General features: G+C 39.6%; 1 long non-coding RNA gene across 2 annotated transcripts in view; it reads left to right on the forward strand.

Annotated features, from left to right (window-relative positions):
- Positions 1-331: 331 nt before the first annotated feature.
- The window catches only part of LOC109286778, a 40,706-nt gene continuing 32,377 nt past the window's right edge, over positions 332-8,660 (forward strand). For both annotated transcript variants that reach the window (XR_002094678.1, XR_002094677.1), the window contains exon 1: positions 332-395. This is a non-coding gene — a long non-coding RNA (uncharacterized LOC109286778). The remainder of the gene's footprint in view (positions 396-8,660) is intronic.

Here is an 8,660-nt window from a genome sequence, read left to right on the forward strand (position 1 = left end):
CTTAACTCACTTTCTTCAAAACGCTGCTTTCAATTACTAAGTTAGTTAAATGTTATTCAGAGATCTGTAATCACCAATACAAAAAGTTTTCCAACAAATTTCTTGCATTTGTAATATGTAAAAAAGTGCGAAGAAAAATTTTGAGAGGAATAAATCATTTAAGTAGAGTTTTCATATCAAAATCCAAAAAAGCTAACATGATGACTATCTGTATTAAGAAGGTTCTTCTAACAGTGTTGTTGCTAAATTGCATCTCTTAGTGATTGTTCTCAATTGGTCTTAATCATTGACATGAACTGAAACCCTGGCAAAGCTTATTTAAACAGCAAAACAGATCAAGTGTTTTCACAAGCAAGACTGTGATGTATATTACTGACCTGGAGCAGAAACAGAAGGTCAGTTATTTTGCTGTTTTACTGCTAACAAATATGAGTCACACAAACTTTTTATTTTTAATGAGACCTCTTTTTAACTGTGCCAAAAGAAGGGAGCAAGTCTCTAAGCAAAAACAACAACACAAACAGTTCAATCACAGTTTGCCTTCCTAATAATCTAGCTGTATTTCCTGTATCTTAATTTTTCATCCCCTCAGAAAAAGAAAATCTACTGAAAAGTTGTAAAAAGGAAATCAGAGCTCAAAGAAAGAGGGCAGGGATTTAGTTTTGGAAGCAGCTGTGATCACTACTGTATAGCATAATAAAGCAGATTTTGATGCTCCCAAGCTTCAGCCCAATGTTTGCTGTATTGCATTTACTTCCAAGAAGAAATCAAATGTGGTTTTATTTCTGACCACTTTCCAAGGGAACGCAATTTTAATGAAATGTCATCCAAGAGAATTTGCAACTTCCTGTAAAAGCTTCTTTCTGGGCGGATGTGTGTGTGCATGTGTGTCCATATACATCTACATTAAAAAAAAACATAAAAATACTGTAGCTGTAATATTTTTTCAGACTGAAAGCAGTAAAGATAATATACTGCTTCCAATTCTCAGATCTTTTAGATTCTTCAATATTGGACTGAGGAAGAATACGTTTAGTGAACTATTACCATCTAAATGCACCATGTGCTTGCTACTGCATATTTCCATGACTTGTGTTACACTGGGAGACAATTGGTTTCATATGGATTTTAATTGTAAATATTTACAAATTGTAAATATTTTTATGGAGTGTTTAATTCTCTGAAATCTAAGGATACAGTTAAAATGGACATGTAAAATAATGGTAATTCCTTAACAATTCTTTACTTGATGAACTCCTTTAATCCATTTGGCAAAGCCAATCTGGAGGAAACAGCTTTGAACAGGCAAAATAGTGGGTTTCTTAATGCCAGTTAAAATCAGTTGGAAAGGTGGTACTGAACTTGGAACAAGGATATACTGATTACTTGCAACGTTGTAAGTCCTTGGCTTTCTGCAGCTATTTACACAAAATGCCAGTTGATTTGAGCAAACCCAATATCTTAGCAGTTCAGTCGGCTCAGATGCTTAACTAAAAATGTTACCTAGCATGTTCAGACTTGATGAGTCTTTCCATTAACTTTGGGTATTGAATCAGGCCCATAATGTACTAGGCAAACAACACATGAAGTAGGTAATCATTGGTGCTCTAATTTTTATGAGGAAAGTCAAGGCAAGAGCTGCAGCTTGGTCTACACTATGAAGTTTTGCCTGCTTAGCTAGCCATTTGGAGGTGTGACATGCCTGAGTCAACATAGCTATGCTGGGAAAAAACCCAGTGTAGAAACAGCTGTGACAGCAAAAGAGGGCTCTTGCCAACTAAACTTTTCGTGCTGGGGACCTGGTGCAGTTAGGCCACCAGGGGAAAAAAAAGCCTTTTGTTGCCATTTGCCTCCACTAAGAGGGGCTCTGCCACCATACCTGTCCCACAGCACCTCTGGTGGCACCAACCATGAAATGTAGCCAACCCCTGAGATGAGAAACCCAGAATTCCTGGCTCCAGTACCAAGATAAAACATTTCTCCATGATTTTGTTTGTTCGTTGTTGGGTTTTTTTAATTCGTTGGTCTGGAAATTAAGCTGAAAATCAACTTGCTGTTTTGGCTGGCTCAAAGATACAGCAATGAGAGAGTTGCTGTTCATAAACAACAGGAATCACACAAATGTGAAAAAATGCTGAGCACTGAAGACAAGATGTGTTTTGAGGAAAGTTTTGGTCAGTCCTTATTTCTCTTTTTCTAGTTTTATTTTCAACTGTGTATTTATTATACATTCAGCTGAAAGCAACCCTAGAGTGAAAGTTTATTATATGGGCTGTTCATTGAAGATCCCTACATAAGTCACACTTGCTGCATTGTACTTTGTGTGGTTTTGCACCTAGTAGAGGGGAAGGCCTCTAGGGCCATGTCCAGATGAGCGCAGCCGTGGTGCTACATACTGCACGTTCAGAAATTCTCTGTGCTGCAAGGGAGTGCTTCCCATATGTGCGCTGCTCTGCTTTTTTTTTCATGGGTTTTTTGTTGTTGTTTTTTTTGGACTTGTGGATATCTAGGAGTAAAAAAAAAAAATGGGGGAAAAAAGTGGGGCAGTGCACACTGCTTAAAAGCAGAGTCAGGCCACCCAGAGCCACACTGCAGCTACCAACCAGGCTCCATGCAGCAGAATCACTGCTGCTGCAGCACTGGGAGGCTCCCAGAACCCCAGGTAAGGCTGCTGGCACCAGACCAGTGCTGGCCTCAGCTTCCCCAACCCCACCCGGGGTAACTGGTCATGTGTCAAAGCATGCATGGCACAGGCATTCCCTGAGGAGTGGGAACAAGTAGCAGTGGTGCAAGGTGCACTGCTGTTCTCTGTCCCCAATGAACCAAATGTCCACACCATGTGTGGACATGGCCTAGGGTTTTGAATTTGTGAGGCCTAAAGTTTCTAGTGCTCCACGTACATTTCACTTTGCATGAGCATGATCTGGCTTTACGTCATTGGAAATTCTCTTTTAGAATCAACATAATTTGAAAAGGGTGTATTTTAGTGGACCAATTGCGTAGACTGTTAACTCTATCCCAGTTATACATCCCACTAAAAAGATATCACCCTAAGAAATCCTTGCCTCTTGCACAATCTCTGAACCATCACAACTACAACATCACTCTAACACTATTATAATATGAAAAAATATTCTTAATGAAATTGTCCAATGGATACAATTAGAGTCTTACCTACTAGCTGGATACTTTCAAACTATTACTAACTACTTCATCCTGTAAAGAACTTGTTCAGTGTTGCATAAATGTAACACGAGTGATGTGAGAGATGGGGGGGGAGGTGACTAAGAATTTCTATGTAGTTTGCATCAAGTCTAGAAACCTGAAAAAGTCTTGTAGGGTTGGTGTTCTTAAAGCAACAATGGCTGAGAACCTCTTAAAAGAAGACTGTAAGTCGCAAGGTGCATTGTAAATCCCCACATCTGCAGTAATCTTAGCCTGTTTATCCGGAAGCCAGACACATGCAGTGCATTAGTGGATCAGATCTGAACCACTTTCCTTGCTGAATGAAGGAATATAATGCTTTCTGCCAGAAACTGATCTCAGCAGTGTGTTTGGGCAATGTTGAGTACAATACAAACTATTTTTTAGCACAATTTAGATCTGTAGTTATAGGTTGTAATATCTATAGGGGATAATTGAAACAGTTATGTTTCTTGAGGTAATCACTTGAACAATATGTAGCATCATAGGAAGAAGTGTAGTCCCAGCTAAAAGCTATTTGAAAACAATGTAGCCCACAGGGCACCCTGAGATAAGCTGATTCTCTTTTCATTACTTCATCTTAACCATCCATTAAAGGCTAAGCAGTCCATTCGGTCCTTATTTATGCCCTGTGGATCTTGAAGTTTCATGCTATATAAATGAAAAGCTACTACCTGGACCTGTCATTCAAATTGCAATTAGTTAGGGGTCTGCCTGCAGGAGTTTAGTGCATAAAGGAAATATGGAATCAAGGGAAGTAGAGGAAAAAGTAAGAACAAAAAAAGCACTTGGCCCATATGAGCATGTTACACACATTTTAATTTGTAAAATGTTCTGTAGTCTGGGGGGAGGAATGGGTACATAGGTTAAAGCAGCCCCAAGGCAATTTTAACTTCCACAACCAGGTCTTACTCAGCAGATTGCCATCGGTATCACTGACCTTGGCAACAGCACAAGAATCAGATATCCATATAAATAAACTCTTCTACAATTTCTTCAGTGTTTTAGGAATAAACACACTCTACTTCAACATTTAGGATTTTTTCCCTTCAGTCTGCTTTACCCAGCCCCATTTGAGCATTGATTGTTTTCCCTCCAATTCTCCCGCTGTGTACCGTGCATTTAAATTTTCCAAGGCACCAATTCATTGAAGAGGAAAAAGCTAACACTGAAAACATCCAAGAAAGAACTAGCTGATGTTACCCCAAATTGTCATTTAAATTATACAAAAATATAAGATCCAAGATACGTAACGGAGATTGAAATAAGGCCTGTATATTAGACTGACCCGTTGCTAAAATGTTAACCTAAACTGTGTTTTCACTATCTGACCATTGTTAGAAAAAACTGTAATGACACTGGTATAAAACTGAGATTTAGTGGCACATCTAATTGCTATATAAATTTAGTCTGTACATGTGTCAGCATATATGATTACAATATAAATTTAGGTACAATATCGATGTTTTGTTTTGAAGGAAAAAAATGTGTTTAAAACAACTATTTCTTAAGATACCCATAAAAGTGTCTGTATGAATATATGTATAGAAATAAATTTAAGCTTATTTATATTAAGGATAAGTAGCTGTGACTAGCACTTTGACATTATATTAAAGACTGTCTCAGTATCATTCTTATGCCAGACTGTTTGAATACTGTGTATCAGAGAAGCACATGGTAAGGTATTACTGAAAAAGAAATCATTCTTATAAATGGTGAGATTGAAGTAAGCATTGCCGGAATGAAAATGCAGTTCTTCTGAGATAAGTTACTCTTTAAGAACTTATACTCTAAGAAGTATTCTGGGTTTTTAAAGAGCTGCTACAGATTTAATATTTGTCTTCACAATAGAATATATGAAAAAAAATCAAGTATAGCACTTATTGATAAGTCCTTTGTCATATATTTTAATGTGTATGTAGTGTCCTTTGTGTACTGCAAAAAGGCATTATTATTTCCATTTTTAGTAAGAATTAAGACATATAGAAAATAAAAAAATCCTACAATGAGGTAAATGCCTCCAAAGCATTATATGTAAATACATTCATCTAGATAGAAAGAATATATATATATTGTATATGCATAAATCCTGTTTTCAAGTAACTAAAATAGTTCTAAACTAACACAGATGTCAAATGGTGCATAGTTGCATGTTTTCTGTATCACACAGAGTTGGGGCTTTATGCATTTCACATTTATCATTAATACAGGATTATGCTGCTGAAGACTGATTAACAACGCTGCTTTTGTTTGTACTGTGTTAAGGTGAAACAGTCCAGTGACAACTGTATTATTTCTTGCCTTTTCAGCTGTCCACACTTGTGCAATAAGCTTAACATCCTGTCAGGTTTCATCATGTATCCTCTTTATTATCACAGTTTCTGAATCTGTATAGTAGTAAATCAAATGATTTTTTTTTAAAGTTGAATTCCTTATTTAGGTGAAGATGCCATGGTTACAATGTCAATCAGGCATGAATAATCAAGTCCATAATAAGGGATCCCAGGTATGCTTGGTATCTGACTGGAAAATTAAAGTTTTAGAAGTTAATGCCACTGAGACGGTTGAGAAAAACAGCTGCTGTGTAGGACCTGATAAGTTTTGTAAAACTCATGGGGAATGCACCAGGCTATATCTGTTCCTTAAATATGCTGGTGTGTTTCTCACACACATACACATTTCTATTATCCATCAAAAAACTCCATTTTGGAATGTGCTACTAAAAGTGCAGAGCCACAGATTAGGGCTATCTCAAAAGAGCACCAAGTTTAGTGTCCGTATATTTGAGCAGAGGGTTGGACTATATGACCTCCCGAGGTGAGGTCCCTCCCAACCCTAATTTTCTATGATCCCACGATTCGACATCCCGCTGTGGTCGCAGACCTCGGATGTTTGCATTCTCAGCATTCTGAGCACTCCTGAAAAGTAGTTAGCAATGCAGTGCAGTCCCTGAGCTTGTCTTATGTTTGCTTTCATTAGTATGCAATAATACATTTTAATGTGATGGTTGTGTGAGCCAGCAAAAGTGTAAAATGCCTTTCATGAGTATATTTTCATTTGAAATGCTGAACTAGCTATTTCTTCTTTGAAAGAACAATGAACCTGCTAGCTGTCAGCAAGCTTAAGATTTAGATCTTAACTTTTCCCCTTTCATTGCTGTGTATTGATCCCTTTTATCCTATTTTCTATTTGTTTGTTATTTGGTTCACTCTCTATGAGTAAGTTAATCTGTTTAGACTTTTATGTATACTCATGGCTGTGGTTTAGGTTTCTGCTTGTTTCTAAGGGGTAGCAGTTCAAGAGTTATCTATGTATCTACCACATGCAGGTGAATGTATTGTGCACATATCTCAGAAAACACTGGGAATCTGCAGTAACTGGAACTTAACTTGGTTTTTCTACACAGTTTGTATTTGAAGAGAGGGGGGCAAAGTACATTTCAGAAAATGACAAAAATGGATAAATGGTGTTCATATAATCAAAGTGTATCTATTTAATGGATGTGGTACTGCTGGAACCAACTTCTGTCATCTTTTGGCTTTTTCTATGACCACGCTGATCAATATCTAGTTCCTTACTGATCCTTTCTGGGGGTGGGGGGGGTGGTTCTTTCTATCTCTGAGATGACTGATATACCCATCCACCTCATGTTACCTTAGAGTCTGGGAGAGACTTATTTCTCTCTGGCAGCAGTTGAACATTTCTCCTGTTTTCATTCTATGAAGAAATTCTGGCTGTGTTAAATGTAACAGAGCAGTAAGGAAAGGGCTGTGGCAGGGAATTAAACAGGACAGAGTGAGCAAACTGAGGGTATGTTTGTGCTGTGAGGATAGCATGTTTCAGGTAGGCTGCCCACCCAACCACTCCCAGTTAAATGTGCCAAATCCAGAAATACGCCTTTGAGGCCACTGCAGGCCCTCTCATAAACTCAATCTCTTGTGTGCTTGGGAGAAAGATCACCCAGAGTGACCACACCAGCATATTTCCAGGTTTGAGTCATGTCAGCAGGAGTGGGGTGCTTGTACATGTGTGAGAATAGCCCCATGGGAACATACTGCCACCATAGTATAGACATGCCCTGACAAACTATTATCTTGGTGAAGTAAAATTTCTCACTGCCACAGGTACTTTTTGGAGTCTAGAGTAGATACAATACCAAAGGTTGTTTCCAGAAATGACCGTAGCAGGGTGTGGGCCTGGGGCGCTTCAGCCTGTGTGGGGCCCAGACACAGCGGGGGGGGAGGGCAGGGCAGGGCAGGGGGCTGGAGCATGGCCGCATGCAAAGCTGACCTGGCTCCAAGGGGTCCCACAAAGTGCGGGGCCCAGGGCAGTCACCCAGATTTGTGTCCCCCTAGAGAAGGCCTTGGTTGTTGCTGTGTTCCTCCACGAAATATTCCCCAATGCTATTTGCTCTAGAAGAGTTTTAGGACCTCATACTTACAGTGCCATTTATTTAAACCTATGGTGAAAATCTAATTAGTTAACAAAGTCCTGTTTCTATGGCGCATTTGCTTCCCTAAAAGGCCTAATTTGAGGCCCAGTGAATTCAGAAGAGTGTACATGCAAGTGCTATTTCAATTGATTGAATCACATTTCTCTTTACAGAAATGCTGGGTGTATGCCTAAAAATGGTGCGCACAGTGGAAACTCAATCCTCTTGTGATAAGGTTTAAGTCTAGATCAATCTGAGTTAGACAGTTTTAATGAATGCTCTGACAGTGTCTTTACTGGTAGAAGTTCCCCACTGTCCTCTGGCATCCCAGTGGGTATTGCTCTACCTCCCTCCCCTCCAGAAAGGGGCTGTCTGTGACTCAGCTAGATGTCACTCCTCCAAAAAGCTACCTGTTGCACCCTATGAGACACAAAGTTAGCACCTGTAGTTGCATGCATGTGGCTGCAGGTATCAGCTTGAAGTGTGGCACCAGGGGGCAACACCCCCTCCCTCCCCAGCACTTCAGATGTGGGAATGCAGAAGCAAGCTTTAAAATGAGAAGGTGAGAAACCCACTAAACTCCATTCTTACCCCACTGACACGGACCAGCTGCCCAACTCCCACACATTCCTGGAGCCCTCCAATGCCCCCCCCCCCATGGACCTGATCCAGCCCTTCCTACCCCCACAATTGCTTGGAGCCCTCAATTCCCTCCTCCCCACACAGCTGCAGACCCTATCTGAAGGGATGGTCCCCATCAATGTGTTTGCCCATATCCAAAGATACATAAAGTTCTTGGGTCAGAGGCGATATATTTTATTAGACCAACTAAATAGTAGTAAAAAAATGCTTTATTTGCAAGCTTTTGGGCACATACACCCTTCTTCAGGCTGAGGAGAATTCAAAGATTGCAGAAGTCCTTCTAGGTAGAAAATAAATTCCATTTTGCACAGGGGAGGTAGAAGCTGGAAGTGTATTCCCTGGGTATCTGAAAGTCCTTTTGTGAGAGTGTTGCTGTGTGATG

Source organism: Gavialis gangeticus, unplaced genomic scaffold (genome assembly GCF_001723915.1).
Source record: "Gavialis gangeticus isolate Ggan-Ray unplaced genomic scaffold, GavGan_comp1, whole genome shotgun sequence".
Taxonomy (NCBI): Eukaryota; Metazoa; Chordata; order Crocodylia; family Gavialidae; genus Gavialis; species Gavialis gangeticus.